This window comes from Perognathus longimembris, chromosome 17 (genome assembly GCF_023159225.1).
Source record: "Perognathus longimembris pacificus isolate PPM17 chromosome 17, ASM2315922v1, whole genome shotgun sequence".
In the NCBI taxonomy this organism is placed as follows: Eukaryota; Metazoa; Chordata; class Mammalia; order Rodentia; family Heteromyidae; genus Perognathus; species Perognathus longimembris.
This window is the reverse complement of record NC_063177.1, coordinates 6,237,919-6,254,758: the sequence shown is the minus strand read 5'-3', so window position 1 is coordinate 6,254,758 and position 16,840 is coordinate 6,237,919.

Genomic DNA, 16,840 nt, shown 5'->3' with positions numbered 1-16,840 from the left:
CGGCAGGGTCCGAACGCCGCGCACCCCCGCGCACCCCGGGCAGCCGGCTGCGGGTCCCCTACACTCGCCCCCGCCGCGTCCTGTCACCGCAGACGTCCCCAAGACGTCGGCCACTGGCACCTCCGCACCCACCCCGGACACTCCGTCTCCCATCCGCGAACCTGATACTAACCCGAGGCCTCCCCACCCCCAACGTACCCCGGCTTCCCCGCACCCAGCCACCCCTCAACTTGGCCCCCACCCTTCTCCATCCTGGCCTTCCTCCCCCCTCCCCCTATCCACCCAGATCTCCTTCCTCCCCATCCTGGCCTCCCCCAACACCCACGCCTCTCCCCGCACCCTGGCCTTCCCACACCCAGCCACCCCCCTCCATCCTGGCCTCCCTCCCCCCCCCCCCCGCCCCCGCATCCACCCAGGTTTCCACCCTCCCCATCCTGGCCTCTCCCCACACCCACCTGGAAGCCTGCTTTGGGGGGGGGGGGGCGGGTGGTCGGAAATGCCAAGGTCCCCATTCATGTGGAGCCAGGGCAGTACCCATAAACTTAGGACCCTGCTGCTGGGGTGGAGTGGTGGGAACTGCCCTCATCGGGTGCAGTGATGGTCTCCAGGGAGCTGTGCGGCCTCCAACCCTGAGTCCCAAGGAATGACCAAAGGGAGAGGAGGAAGGCCCTTCTCTGCCTCCCATGGGGGAAAGCTGCACCTCCTTGAGCTCAGGTTGAAGTTCAGCAGACGGGTAAAAGGCAGATAAAGCTGGAACAGGCATAGCGGAGGAACTGACCCACATTTAGGGTCAGCTAGCTAGCCCCCACCGTAGGAGAGGGTTCAGCCCTTCATCACAGGAGCCAGTGGGATTCCAGCCAAAAAAGGACTTTAGCACCTGTAGTACTCAGGTTTGGAAGCTTTTGACACGTGGATTAGCCTGACAGGTATGACCTTGACATTTTCCATCCTCTCATATGTAAGCAGTATATGGCTTGATCTGGACAACATACTAGATTATTTTAGGCCTGGTCCATCTCCTGACTAGTCTCCATTTTATGTCCTCTGAATAGACCCAGCAACTGTATACACCCTAATCCAGCTTCTCAGAGAAAAGGGAGGGAGCCAATGAGCTGTCTAGTTATCTATCCAGTGGGGTGGGCCAAAGCAAGCCTTAAGGATAATGGAGGCATTTTAAGGGAGACCTAGTGGCCCTGGGATGCTCATTCCATACACCCCTGCAAGGAGGGAAGGAGGCTTGGTGTCCTTGCCATGTCTGAGACAAACAGAAGCTGGCTCTTCTCTCCCTCGCCCAGGCTTCCCAGGGCCTCTGGGTGTGAGATCCTCCTCCACTGTGGTTCCCCACCCCCAGCCAGCAGAAGCCGAGAGACCAGCTTTGTCACAAAGGGTGTCATTTCCCAGCTGTCTGGGGAGGTGAGTGAGCAGCTGGGTGCAGGGACTCACAGCACAATATAAGATAATATGCTCTTGGCTCCCTCCCTCTCCCAGGTCCTTGTGCAGTGACACAGAATAGCTGTGATTGTTCAGGCTCTATCATAAGAAAAGAGCCACTTTCGTGGATGAGGGTGTGTGTATCTCAGACCATGTTGTGGGCCTGTGATTTTTGGTCCTGAGACTACTTCGCTTTCTACTCAAAGAACAATGCTTAAATTCGGTACTTTGAAGTTCAAAAGCCTCAGGGTCTGGATACAAAACTGGAAGGGTTGGAAGGAGGTAGGTACAAGCAAGCAGAGTTTGCCCCAGATAAATATGGGGAGCCTAGGCCAGGGAGTATGGCTTGGAAACCTGCTAAATTGCTTTTGCCAGGGGTTCCTGGGGACAGCCAGGTAGAAATGAGAGCATATGTAAGCCATGGAGGCGGATGACCCAGTAGGAGTCATCAGATTGACAATGCTCCTTGAGCAGCCCCTCCCACTATATCCCACCTAAGCTGTGGTACTGAGAAACTCCAAATTTAGATCATTCTTTGAGGCTGGAGGAAGGGAGAGAGAGAGAGGAGGCTGACCAAATTTACCTGGAAATTAGTAAGAGAATACTTTCAGCAAGCAGGTAGAGTAGAGACTCAAAATCAGTTGGATTAGAGAAAGGCAACGTCTTTGTGTAACTGAGATACATTTGTCTTCTCTGGGTGATTGGTGGTAGAATTTCTAGGCCCCACTCCAGGCTCTTTTAGAGGGTGTAGAAGGGACTTGAGGCTCATTTTGGTAGAGCACCTCCTGGGTTCGGATTTAGGAGCTATCTAGGCCATACTTTAATTAAATTAAAAGTCGTCTTATCAGAGCGCAGGTGGCTCATGCCTATAATCCTATCTACACAGGAGACTGAGATGTGAGGATAGAGGTTCAAAGCCAGTCATGAGACTTTGGGGAGGGGTCAGTGTGCATGCAGATCTTGTGGCCTGTGTCTGGGCACTATCCCTGAACTTTTTTGCTCAGGCTAGAGCTCTATCATTTGAGCCACAGCTGCACTTCCAGCTGTTTGTTTTTTTTTTTTTTGGGGGGGGGGTAGTTAATTAGAAATAACTTCCTGCCTGGGCTTGCTTCCAACTGCAATCCTCAGATCTCAGCCTCGAGAGTAGCTAGAATTATAGTAGTAAGCTACAGGGTGTCCCATCAGGCACTCCTGAGACTCTTATCTCCAATTATCCACCAAAAAGACTGGCTAGAAGCCTTTAACAGAAAAAGGTAAGGGAGAACATGAGGCCCTGAATTCAAAACCCAGTACTGACACAAAAAGAAAAAGAAAAAAAAAAAAAAGGGCTGGGAATATGGCCTAGTGGCAATAGTGCTTGCCTCCTACACATGAAGCTCTCGGTTTGATTCCCCAGCACCACATATATGGAAACCGGTCAGAAGGGGCACTGTGGCTCAGGTGGCAGAGTGCTAGCCTTGAGCAGGAAGAAGCCGGGGACGGTGCCCAAGGCCCAGGACTGGCCAAAAGAAAAAAGAAAAAAAAACTCCCTTTCATTGTTTTTCCCACTTCAAATAACACCTGTTTAGAAGTTGGGATGGAAGGGAGCTTGGTCATTACCATACTGACTCATGAACTCATTCCATCCTTATGAGTCAACCTGACAGAACTAGAAATTAATTTCAGAGAATGTATGTTGCTCAACACAGCTTTGTGAAGTTGAAAGGCCTTCTAATTAGGAGCCAACTTGTGTCTAAGATGGTGGCTAGGAGGTGAGCTCTTTGGCCATGATAACCAGCTAGTTGTTCAAGTCCCAGACCTCTGAGGTCATTTCAGAGGCTACCAGGAACACCTGGATTCCAGGAGAAAAGGGAAAATCCAAAACCTCCTCTACACCAGACATTTTGAGTGGATTGCCATAAGCCTTCACTTCTGCTTTTCAATGACACAAATAATGTGAACTGCCTTCTCCTGGAAAAATATTAAAACAATAAAAGAAGTTAAATAGCCTTGGCCACTTGCAACTCTTGTCTTTTTGTTTCATCTGTACTCTTATTTGTTTATATTAAAGTCAGTCCCAGCAGGAAAGTCTATGAGTCTCTTTTCTTTAGCCAGCAAAAAAGCTGCAAGTGAAGTCAGGCATTGGTGGCTCAGGCCTATATCCTAGCTATTCAGGAGGCTGATCCCTGAGGACCATGGTTCAAAATCAACCAGGGAAGAAAAGTTTGTAAGACTCATCTCCAATTACCAACAAGTAGAGCTTTGTCTCAAAGTGGAGAGCACTAGCCTTGAGCAAAAAAAGCTCAGTGACAGCACCCAGGCTCTGAGTTCAAGCCCCAGGATTAGCACAAAAAAACAAAACAAAACAAAAAACCAGCGTTGGTGTTTCATGCCTATAATCATAGCTACTCAAGAGGCTGAGACTTGAAGATCATGGTTCAAACCAGCTCATGAGACTCTTTTTTTTTTTTTTTGCCAGTCCTGGGCTTGGACTCAGGGCCTGAACACTGTCCCTGGCTTCTTTTTGCTCAAGGCTAGCACTCTGCCACTTGAGCCACAGCGCCACTTCTTGCCATTTTCTGTATATGTGGTGCTGGGGAATTGAACCCAGGGCCTCATGTATACGAGGCAAGCACTCTTGCCACTAGGCCATATCCCCAGCCCATCATGAGATTCTTATCTCCAATAAATTACTAAAAAAAAAAAAAAAAAAAAAAAAAAAAGCCAGAAGTGGTGTTATGGCTCAAGTGGTAGAGCGCTAGCCTTGAACACAAAGAAGCTTAGGGACAGTGCCCAAGCCCTGAGTTCAAGCCCCAGGACCACCACCAGCAACAAAGAGTTCCAGGTTCTGAATTTAAACCCTGCTATCACATTTGCACATGCTAATCAATATTTGATTTTAAAAAAAATCAATCATGGGGCTGGGAATGTGGCTTAGTGGTAGAGTGCTTGACTAACATGCATGAAGCCCTGGGTTCAATTCCTCAATACCACCAAAACAGAAAACGCCAAAACCATTTGGTATAAACAACTGTACAACTCATGGGGGAGGGGAGGAGAAGGTGGGGGCGGGGGGATGAGGGAGGAGGTAACAAGTTGGATAAGAAATGTATTCACTGCCTTACATATGAAACTGTAACCCCTCTGTACTTCACTTTGACAATAAAGGAAAAAAATAAAAAAGCCAGAAGTGGCACTGTGGCTCAAGTGGTAGAGTGCTAGCCTTGAGCAAAAGAAGCTCAGGGACACAGTGCGTAGGCACAAGACTAGCAAAAAAAAAAAAAAATCAATCATAAACTGGATGCTGGTAGCTCACTCTTGCAATCCCAGCTACTCAGGAGAGTGAGATCTGAAGACTGCAATTCAGAGCCAGCCCAGGCTGGAGTGTTGGTGAGACTCTTATCTCCAATTAACTACCAAAAACCTCCACAAAAAAACAAAAGTGGAGTTGTGGCTCAAAAAGTGGTAGAGTGCTAGCCTTGAGCAAAAAGAACAAAAATGAGGGATGGGTGGGGTAACAAATTTGACAAGAAATGTACTCACTACCTTACATATGTAACTGCCACTCCTCTGTACATCACTTTGACAATAAAATTAAATTAAGCTCAGGGACAGTGCCCAGACCCTGAGTTCAAACCCCATGACTGTCCCTCCCCCACAAAAATCAATCATAGTGGAAAAAAACTTCGAAGGTAATAAGTTAGTGAACTCACTAATAAGTTAGTGACTCAGACCAGACCCCTACCTGGCTGTGCGGCTGTCTTGAGGAGAGCAGGCTGGTGTGTGTAATGTTCTAGGCTATAGAACAGCAGCTCTAGGGTTGTTCCTGGCCTTGACTCTATTTTTTCAAAAGATGCTCTGCTTTGAGCATCCCAGGGCACTGAGAGGTCAAGGCAGCTATGGGCCAGGACTCACCTGGCATTGGGCCTTCTGTTCACTCTCCAGATCCAACTAGGAGCTTCTGGCACCAGACTTGCCCTCCAACAGATTCTCATTCAAGGATTTAAAGTGGACTCAATCCAAGTTCTGAGCCTTGAAAGCATCCTGTACTAATCTTTTCTTCATATTTCCCTGGGTCGGGGTGGGTAATTTGGATACCTTCTGCCTTCCACGGATGTGGTAGCCATATCTCAGTCTCCCTCTCCTGAACTAAACCCTGACTGATCTTCATTTGGTAGCTTGTTCTCTACCCTGCTAAGTGCATTGACCTGCATGTTATATTTGTTTTTTTTTAAATAAATTATATGTGATTCATATGTGACCCAGTGCTGTATGTGTGTATGTGTGTGTGCACGCACGTACACGTATGTACACTACTCCTGAGGTTTGAACTCAGGGCCTGGGTGCTCTCCCTGAGCTTTTTTTCTTTTCTTTTTCTTTTTTTTGCTGGTCCTGAGGCTTGAACTCTAGGCTTGGACACTGTCCCTGAGCTTCTTTTGCTCAAGGCTAGCACTCTACCACTTGAGCCTCAGTGCCACTACTGGCTTTTTCTGTAATTAATTACATATAAGAGTCTCAGGAACTTTCCTGCCCAGGCTGACTTTGAGTCGATATCCTCATGGGCCTCCTGAGTAGCTAGGATTACAGACATGAGCCTCTTTCTGGTACCTGTCTCCCTAAGCATTTTTACTCAAAGCTAGCATCCTACCACTTGATCCACAACTCCACTTTCAGCGTTTTAGTGGTTAAAGTCTCACAGATTTATCTGCTTGGACTCCTTTCAAACGGTAATCCTCAGATCTCAGCCTCTTGAGTAGCTAGGATTAGACACCAGTACCCAACTCAAAACACATTTTTAATATGTGCATACAAGTTTGATGCACATGAGAATTTGTTGTCCCCAGTCCTATAGGAACAAAGTGTATGTGTGTAAGCTCATTGGTCCATAATGACCAGGTATAATAATCTTACGACATCATGATTTCTAATCTTGAGACTTAGATATTGTGTAGGGTAGTTTGGTGGGGGGGGGGGGGTACGTGCCAAGCCTGGGGCCTGAACCCACTGTCCCTGAGCTTCTTTTGCTCAAAGCTAGCACTCTACCACTTGAGCCACAGCTCTACTTCTGGCTTTTTAGTAGTTAATTGGAGACAAGGGTCTCAAGGACTTTCCTGCCTGGGCTAGCTTCAAATCACAATCCTCAGATCTCAGCCTCCTGATTAGCTAAGATTACAGGTGTGAGCCACCAGTGCCCCATGAGCAGTTTTGGAAAGGCACAAAAATGATCTTTTCAAGTGTTTGGTGACAATTTTTTTTACAGTCCTGGGGCTTGAACTCAGAGCTTGGGCACTATCTCTGAGCTTCTTTTGCTCAAGGCTAGCACTCTACCACTTAAGCCATAGCACCACTTCTGGCTTTCTTTTCTTCTGTTGATGTGGTACTGAGGAATTGAACGCAGGGCTTCATGCAAGCTAGGCAAGTACTCTACCACTAAGCCACATTCCCAGCCTAGTTAGTGCCAAATTTTCTATCACTAAATGGTTTGTTTGGGGAGAAGAAATGCATATATTTCCTCTTTGGGGAGAAAGAGTACACTAGCTTGAACTCAAGACTAATAATGTCCATTGCTTGGATTCCCACTTTAACAAATGGAAGCATGCCCAACCCTCCCATTTTTGTCATGACAGAACTATTTTAGAGAGAGATACACTTGTATATTTTCAGTGTCAGGACTGATTGCATAACAACAAATTCACAAGTTACATCAATTTTGCTAGTGTCAATTTGCCAAATACTACTAAGGTCACTTGATAAAGTATGCCACTGGTCATACAGGTTCTCTTATTCCAGTCTTAATTATAATCCTAGCTCTCAGGTCACACAGTTCAGTTCACAATAAGATAGGAGTTAAAGAGAGTCATAGAGTTCAGAGACTGTGCTAGAAGCCCAGACAGATCTGGCAGAGATGTAGGCAGAAGTCTCTGTAAGGAACCAGATAAAAAGCTGTTGGCTTACCCCTGTAACCCTAACTACTCAGGAAGCTGAGATGTAAGGTCCACAGTTCATTGCCAGACTGGGCAGAAAAGTCCATGAGACTCTTGCCTACAATTAACTGCCAGAGAACTGGAAGTGGAGCTGTGGCTCAAGTGGAAGAGTGCTAGCCTTGAGCTAAAGAGCTCAGGGACAGTGCCCAGGCCCTATGTTCAGGTTCCATGACAAAAAAAAAAAGTCCTACTAACTCCAGGTGCAGAGCTATTCAACATGGAGAGTTGTGAAATCCAGGCCCAGTAGCAGGCGGTCAGTTGGAGTGGGCATAGGATCACAGGCAGGCCCAGCATATTTTATTCATATCTCTAGACTTGAACATCTAGCAGGGTGGTTATTGAAGACAGAGCACAGACATAAGTAGATTTCTGTCTCTTGTCTATTCTTTTGCTTTGTATGGAGGCTGGCCCCAAACTCACTATGTAGCCAGCTGACCTGGGCTGGCCTCAGCACCCCCAGTGCTGGAATTACAGGCACTAGCCACCATGCCCTTCTCTCTCCTCTTTTCCTCTTCCTCCTCCTTCTCTATCTCTCTATCTTCCTTTTTATAAATACAATCACTAGGACTGGGATGTAGCTTATTGGCAAAGCACTTGCTTAGCAAGTGCAGTGTCCTGGGTTCCATCCCCAGTATCAAGAAAAAAGACAAAGGGCTGGGAATATGGCCTAGAGGCAAGAGTGCTTGCCTCCTATACATGAAGCCCTGGGTTTGATTCCCCAGCACCACATGTATAGGAAATGGCCAGAAGTGGCGCTGTGGCTCAAGTGGCAGAGTGCTAACCTTAAGCAAAAAGAAGCCAGGGACAGTGCTCAGGCCCTGAGTCCCAAGCCCAGGACTGGCCAATAAATAAATAAATAAATAAAAAGAAAAAATGCGATCACTAACAGACTTTTATTGGTTTTCACACACACACACACACACACACACACGTACATATATACACACACCTTTATTTTTTGTCAGTTGTGGGTCTTAAACTCAGGGTCTGGGCACTGTCCCTGAGCCTCTTTGCACTCAAGGCTAGCATTCTACCACCTGAGCCATAGCCACTTCTGGTTTTTGAGTGGTTAATTGGAGTGGGGACTTTTCTGCTCAGGCTGACTTGAAACCATGATCCTCAGATCTCAGCCTCCTGAGTAGCCAAGATTACAGGCATGAGCCACCAGTGCCCAGAAATACTTTTTTTTTTTTTAAAGTGTTGTTTTAGAGGTGATATACAGCAGGGTTAGCTTTACATATATCAGTGATAGGTACATTTCTTTCTTTTTGCTTAGCCATCCCCTCCTTCTCTCTCATCCCCTTCCTCCCATCTCTGCCCATGAGTTGCTTAGTTCACTTTCATCAATGTCCAGTGCAGCAGATGGGCCCCACTGCTGCACTCTTTCACCCAGTTTCCACTGATTCTGTGCCCTCCACCCACCTCCCCTCAGATGTGCACATATATGCACCACATATGAGGTAAAAATACAAAATCATCTAAAAAACGCTGAGACAAATTAAGAAGAGGTCCTTTGTTTCCTTATCTTTGATGTTCTTTCAGTCTGTATATTATTTTATGTACATATGAAGAGGTGCTTGGGTATTACAATTTGGTGCTTTTCTCCTAAGGCTATCCTCTTTTGGTCTCACTGTGTATGGGTATCTTGTGTCCTGTTTATTCTGTCATATCTCATTTATCAGGGAGACCATACGCTGCTTGTCTCTCCACTGATACTCCTAAAATGGTTTATTTGCTTATTTAAGGCTAGTCTTGGGGCTTTAACTCAGGGCCTGAGTGCTGTCCCTGAACTGTTTTGCTCAAGGCTACCATGCTACCACTTAAGCCATAGTTCTACTGGCTTTGGTGGTTAACTGGAAATAAGACTTTCAAGGCCTTTCCTACCTGGGTTGGCTTCAAACAGTTTTTCTCAAATCTTAGCTAGGATCACAGATGTGAGCCACTGGTCAGGCAACCTTTCTTTTTTAAGCTCCTTAGAATCTTTGCTTCTTTGGGATTCCTTCAATTACTTGTTGTTAGTGGGAGGCATATTTGTCTTTCATTTTGGAGACATTCCTCAAATAGCTGTTGATACTTGGCTTTCTGTTCATATTCCATAGGAAGCCACTAAGAAGCCCTCTGGGAGTTGTTTGCATACGTGTGTGTGCATGAGCATGTGTGTGTAAGGAAGAGGACATTCCTTAATGATTGGCCTCCTTGTAGGACAAAAGCCTTTTTATGGGAGAAGCCTCAAATGTCACAAGGTGACAGGTTTTCCCCTCTGGGCTTTCCAAGTTCCCATATTTAACCAAGGTCTTGCCATGTTTATTTAATCATTTCCTCAAGAACCAGCTTTTAGGTATTTACAACATGCTTGCTGTTATAAACAATGTCCTTGCTATGTTCTGGTGGCTTGTGCTTGTACTCTTAGCTATTCAGGAGGCTGAGATCTGAGACTCACAGAGTTTGAATCCAACCCAGCCAGGAAAGTTTATGAAACTCTTATCACCAATTAGCCACCAAAAAGCTGGGAGTGGAGTTTTTGCCCAAGTGGTAGAGTACCATCCTTTTTTTTTTGCCAACCCTGGGGCTTGAACTAGGGCCTGGGCACTGTTCCTGGGTTATTTTTGCTCATGGCTACCACTCTACCTCTTGAGCCACAGCGCCACTTCCAGCTTTTCCTGTTTATGTGATGCTGAGGAATCAAACCCAGGGCTTCGTGCATGCTAGGCAAGCACTCTACCACTAAGCCACATTGCCAGCCCATCTTTGAGTACATAAAGCTAAAAGATAGTGTCCAGGCCCTGAGTTCAAGACCCAATGCTTAGTTAGCACCATAGTTACACTGTGGTGTTATATATTAGAAGTTGTTCCTATTGAATTGTACCCCTATATTCATTTTTCATCCTGTCTCCAACCTTCCTTTTCATACAATTTCCTTATTTTTTAAGCTGCATATTATCTCCATTGTATGCATTGTATGCTCGACTTTTGTGCTCAGGGCCTGAGCCCTGAGCTTTTTTGCTCAAAGCTAACACTCTACCACTTGAGCCACAGCTCTGCTTCTATTTTTTTGGGTAGTTAAGTGGAGTTGTCTGACTTTTCTGCTTGGGCTGGCTTTGAAAGAGATCCTCAGATCATAGACTCCTGAGTAGATAGGATTACAGGTTTGAGTAACCAGCACCTGGCTCTGCCCCCCCATTTTGTTGATCCATCCATTCAATTGAACCCAATTGAGTTTTCCCTTTGACTCTTGTAAGGCTGTTATGAGCATGAGAGCACAGGTATCTGCTCATCTCGGCTCTTAATTCTTTTGGGCATATATACAGAAGTTCCCCACTTGTTTTTAAATCCTTATCATCCACTGATTTCTATGTATTTCATTCTATTTCTGAATTTTCTAGTGTGTTCTGTTCACTTATCTAAACAGTTGTGCTGCATGGTTTTAATCAGTTTCTTTTCTTTTTTTTTTGCCAGTCCTGGGCTTAGACTAAGGGCCCGAGCACTGTCCCTGGCTTCTTTTTGCTCAAGGCTAGCACTCTGCCACTTGAGCCACAGTGCCACTTCTGGCCGTTTTCTGTATATGTGGTGCTGGGGAATCGAACCCAAGGCTTCATGTATAGGAGGCAAGCACTCTTGCCACTAGGCCATATCCCCAGCCCCTTAATCAGTTTCTTTTATAGCACAGTTTTATTTCTCAGGGACCAAGCTCTCATCCCCAAAACTTCTGCAGTAGTCCTGGCTTGCCAAGTGTAAGGTTTAGCTGATAGGAAACTACCACACCGTCTTCAGGCAGAAAATAAGTTTATTCCGGACTGCTGGTCACAGAGGTGCACATAGAAGGGGTCAACACCCAGCAGGATTGGGGTTAATGTAGGGAGAGGGCAGGGAGGGCCGATGTGGATGTGACCTATGTCTGGGAACCTCCCATGGTCCAAAGGAGGCATGATGGGGCAGTCCAGGATGTGACCTCAGAGAAAGGGGATGTAACTGCCCCCAGGTGTGCCAGTCACTTGGGCAACACAGGTGCTAGACCGTGATTTTTACAGTAGGGTACATGAGTCCTGCATGGGAAACAAGTGAGAAGAGGGGAAACCTATGTGCAGATTTGCATAGAGACTCTCAGAGAGAAAAGCAACCTTCCTGAGTGGACCTAACATTTCCAGCCTTTTAATAGTTATAAAGGGACGCTGACTCTTTCTGGCTACTTCCTGCTGGCAAGGGCCATCGACCCTCGGGGTATAAGGTGGAGATGGGGTCCTGTTTGGGAGAAGACAGCCAGTAGCATTACTCCTTGGTGGTGGACACAAGTTCTTAGATGAAGTCTGGAAGTCTTATGAGGCAGGGGCTGAACAATAAGGAAACATTGGAAAAGGAAAAAGTTGGATGACAATGACTCAGAGGTAATAAAAGGGATGAGGAAGACAGCAGGTGGAGCTCAGTGTTATCCACTCCCATCTTCTTCAGGGATTTGACGCAGCTTTACCTTGGTGGGCCCAAAAGGAGCACAGGTGTACCTTGGAGTCAATGTTGGCATAGAAGGGGCAGGAACATGAGTCTTTTACTCTTGGCAGATGAGTCCACTGTGGCTGTACTCTGAGCTTGACTGCGGTGGGAAGGGTCAGTAGGACCTGGTGAGGGCCTGTCCACTTAGGAGCCTGCCACCTGTTGGGTCACTTTGGAGATGAAGGCAGGCCTGTTGTCAGATTGAAGTGACTTGGGTAGGCTGAACCTAGGAATAATTTCCTTTAGTAGGACAGAAGCAACACTGTCAGTAGTCTCTGATGTCGTTGTGGGATAGGCCTCGATCCATCCTGAAAAGGTATCTACCATAGTTAGGAGGTATTGCAGCTGCTTATATGGAGGCCTGTGAGTGAAGTCTATCTGCCAGTCTTCCCCTAGGGTATGTTCCCGGGCTTGGTGTGTGGGGAACACAGCTGTCTGAGACCGCCTGGTAGGGAGGTAAGGAACAAGTGGGGCAGGCTTGGGTAATAGTTTTCAGTCAGGCAGTTAGGCTAGGACAATGGAGTAAAGTAGCACTGTCTCCTGTCTGATGACCTTGGCAGGGAATGACAGCTACCTGTTGAGGAAGGGAAGACACTTCCAGGAGCTTAAGAATACATGGAACATTAGTAATGGGGGTCCCTTTGCCTTCTGTACAACAAAAGCCACGCTCCTTCCAGATGGTTGCATGTGACTGGAGAATATGATAAGCATATTTTGAGTCTTTATAATTATCAGACCTTTGACCCCTGGCTAGAGTTAAGCTATAAGTTCTGCCTTTTGTGAGGTAGTGCCAGTGAGCAGAGGGCTGCTTTTAATAATGCTGCTGTTATTTACGAAGGCATAGCCTGCAACTTGATTGCCTGAGGAGGTAGGTGTGGAACTGCCATCACTGTACCATGTGTCTTCTGGTTCTGGAAGAGGGGTATCCGTGATTCCTATTAAGTGGGATGTGAATTCCTCTAAGGTCTCCTCTGTACAGGAGTGGACAAGAGGGTTGGAGTTGGATGGAAGCAAAGTGGCTGGATTGAGAGGGAGGCAGCTTCCCAGTGAGAAATTGATGTTTTCAATAAAAGTAACATAAAATAGTCACAGGCAGGAAGGGGAAAGGGAAGACAGGGCTTTGTGATTTAAAAGGTCCTTTAGTGGGTGGGGAGAACACATGGTAGTGGACTGACAAAAGTGGGGGTTTGTGCTCTCCTGTGCTAGGGTAGATGCTACTGCCAAAGCTCAGAGGCAGGCTGGCCAGCCTTTAACCACTGAGTCTAGTTGTTTTGAGAGGTAGGCCACAGGTCTGAAAGAGGGGTCTGACATTTGCACAAGAACCCCAAGGCCAATTCCCACTTCTCAGTGGCATAAAGTAGAAAGGCTTCTTAAAGGTTGGGTAGAGTCAATGCTGGAGCCTGAAGAAGCGCCTGCTTCAGTACTTTAAATGAGGTGTCAGGGGGCTTTATGGAGTCTCGCGGCTCTTGTAAAAGGCCCTTGGCTACCTCATAAAGAGGTTTTGCCAGGGTAGCAAAGTTAGGTATCCAACTATGAAGAAAGCCTGCGAGTTCCAGGAAAGACAAAATATCCTCCTTGATCTGTGGGACAGAGACTCAATATAGGCTTTTCTGCCAAGTGTAATCCTTCTCTCTGTGGGAGTTTTGGACAGACCCAGATATGTTACCTCTGGTTTTGTTATCTGGGCCTCCAAGGGGGAGTCTCTATATCCTTTGGCCAGTAGGGAATTAAGGAGGTCAGCATGTGTTGGCAAGCCAGCTCAGGAAAGGCTGAGGAGCAAGAGATTATCCACATCCTAAAGGATGACACTAGGAGACACCTGAAGAGAAAGAAGGCCCTTTGCTAATGCTTATCCCCCCCAAAATGGGGGCTGTCTCAAAACCCCTGAGGGAAGACTGTCCAAGTCAGCTGTGGTACCCTAGAGGTATCTGGGTCCACCCAGTAAAAAGAGGTTCTGACAGTCACGGTGCAAGGAGAATGTAAAGAACACATCCTTCAGTCCCACCACCAAGAAGTGGGTGGTACCAGGAGGTATCAGTGAAAGGAGGGTATATGGATTAGGCACAACAGGATGAATAGGAAGGATTGCAGCATTAATAGTGTGCAGGTCTTGGAACTAAGCAATAGGTTCCATCAGGCTTAATTACTGGTAAAATTGGGGTGTTAGGGGCTGGGACTGTAGCTTAGGGGTAGAGTGCTTGCCTAGCATGAATGAAGCCTTGGTTCAATTCCTCAGTACCAGATACACAGAAAAAGCTGGATGTGGTGCTGTGGCTCAAGTAGTAGAGCACTAGCCTTGAGCACAGAGAGGCTCAGGGACAGAGCCCAGGCCCTCCTGAGTTCAAGGCCCAGGACCAGCAAAAAAAAAAAGGGGGGGGGGGGTTGCTAAAGGGGGAGTTAGCAGGTCTGAGAAGTTTTTGTTTAAGAAGGCAAAGGATGATGGGTTTTAAACCTTGACTATATGGAAGAGAAATGGGGCATTGGGGAAATGAGTAGAGTCCTTACATTTAATGAGGCCAAGACTATGGTGTTGAGCAATAGGAGGTGTGGAAGTATCCCAGATGAGAGGGTTGACAAGATCTGAGGGAGGAGGAAAGGGTCCAGTTGCGAGGTTATGGGTGGAGAATCATCTACAGATAAAAATAGGATAGGTGTTGGGTGCTTTGGAATATGGAATGAGGGGGAGACTTGGAATTTAGAGAGCAAGTCTCTCCCTAGGAGGGGTGGGGGACAGTGGCGTAATATTAGGAAGGAGTATGAAAAGGGAAAGTTCTCTATTTTACATGGTATCAGTCCAGTAGTTGGGGGGCCGGCAGGGAGGCCATCAACATGCACCACTGAGATCTGAGAGGGTAAAGTCAGGCCTCCATACTGCGACAGCACTGAAAAACTGGTTCCTTATCCAAAAGAAATGATATGAGCTTACCAACACACCCTGGGCTCCTCCATTGTGATGTCCTTAGGAGCCAGCGGCCTGGGCACCATCATTCTGTAGCCACAAGTTGGGCTCCTCCCTGCGTGGATGGGGTATGGGAGGGACTGGCCCACCTTGTAGAGAAGAGGAGGGACAACAGTGTCCCTGTTGTCCACACTTGGGGCAGGGTCTGGGTGGCAGTCATGAGGCAGAGCAGGCTCTTGCCCAGTGGCCTTTCTGGCCACACTTGAAGCATGGCGTGGGTGGTGTGCCTTGGGGCCTTTTCTTCCGGGAGTCTGGATGGCAGCAGCCAGGAACTGGTAATGCTCCCTTTCATGGACAGTCTTTTTTTTTTTTTTCCAAATTTTTATTATCAAACTGATGTACAGAGAGGTTACAGTTTCATACGTTAGGCATTGGATACATTTCTTGTACTGTTTGTTACCTCGTCCCTCATTCCTCCCACCCTCCTCCCCCTTTCCCTCTCCCCTCATGGGCAGTCTTAATGGCTATTCCATGATCCTCCTGGATATTGAAAACCTTAAATGCTATGCTCACCAGATCTCATTGGGGGGTTGAGGGCCATTCTCAGCCTTTTCTAAGATAAAATGAGCTTTAAGAATAACCATGCCCTCCTTCTTAGCATAGCGCTGAAGCGCCACCATGAGGTGATGGAGACATTCACCAGGACTTTCACTGGGTCCCTGGGTAATCTCCAGGCTCTACCGTGACTTGGCAGGGATGGGCTGCCACACGGCAGGGGAACAGGAAACAAGATTGGCAGTGGTTAAGACAAAAGTGGAGGGCAAGAAATGCCTGGATGTACATAACTTCTAACCATTTACCACTGTGATGGCAAAAATCATCCAAATCTCTGAGAATATTACAATTTGGGGGCCATTAAGATGGATTATCTGGTCTATATGTTGGCCAGACCTTGTTGCAACAAAAAATAAGGTGCTTGGCTTTATATTGTCCTCGAAGCAAAGGATGTTTAGAGAGCATAGGAGGTACCCAAAGGCGTGTCCCACCTCGGGTGTGGTGGGCAGCACCCCCATTGGAAGTGCAGGAGGAAGTCTAGTGAGGGTTCAAAGAGGTTACCAAATGGAAGGTGTCCCTGTCTACTGGGGTCTCTTTAGAGTGAGGGCCAAATCTCCAAATTAGGCGTCCCCAGAATGGAAAGTGACTGGCGGAGGCCACAGGAGCTCTCTGGCATGCTGCCACATCTAGAGAGAGTCAGAGAGCTCATGTACTACAACACTCACCAGAAGCAGAGAAGGGGTGGCCTGCAGTGGTAAAGGTGGGAGGCCAGCCTGGCATTCCTACAGCAGTTCCATCCCTGAAAAGAGGGGTGGTCAGTTGGGATTAGACCTCTGAAAAAGAAATGTGGATGGAATTCTGCCATTCCAAACTTAAAGCCCCTCCAGGTGTTCAGCACCATTGTGGAAGGTTTAACAATAGGACACTATCAGGAGGTCTTCAGATGGGAAAAGAAAAGCTTATACCAAACTGCCCAACCTCATACAACAGAGGTGCACACCAAAGGGGTTGACACCTGGCCGGATTGGGGCTAATGTAAGGAGAAGGCGGGGAGGAGGCATAGCCACAGTGCACATGGAGGTGACCTCAGAGTCTGGGACCCTCCCACAGTCTGGAGGAGATGTGACCTCAGAGAAAGAGGAGGTAACTGCTCCAGGTGTTCCAGTCACCTGGGCAACCTAGGTGCTGGGCTGCTGGGTGAGGTCCTAGTTGGTAGTCCTGCTTGGAAAACAGGTGGTGAAGAGGAAGTCTACTTGCAGATTCCCACAGAGAAAAGGGGATATGGCTTAGTGGTAAAGTGCTTGCCTAGCATGCACGAAGCCTTGGGTTCAATTCCTCAGCACCACAAAAACAGAGAAAGCCAGAAGTGGAGCTGTGGCCCAAGTGGTTGAGTGCTAGCCAGGGACAGTGCTCAGGCCCTGGGTTCAGCCCCAGGACTGGCAAAAACAAACAAACAGGTATTTATTAGAGAATAGCAAGCAGGTCACACAGACACATCTTGGTTAGC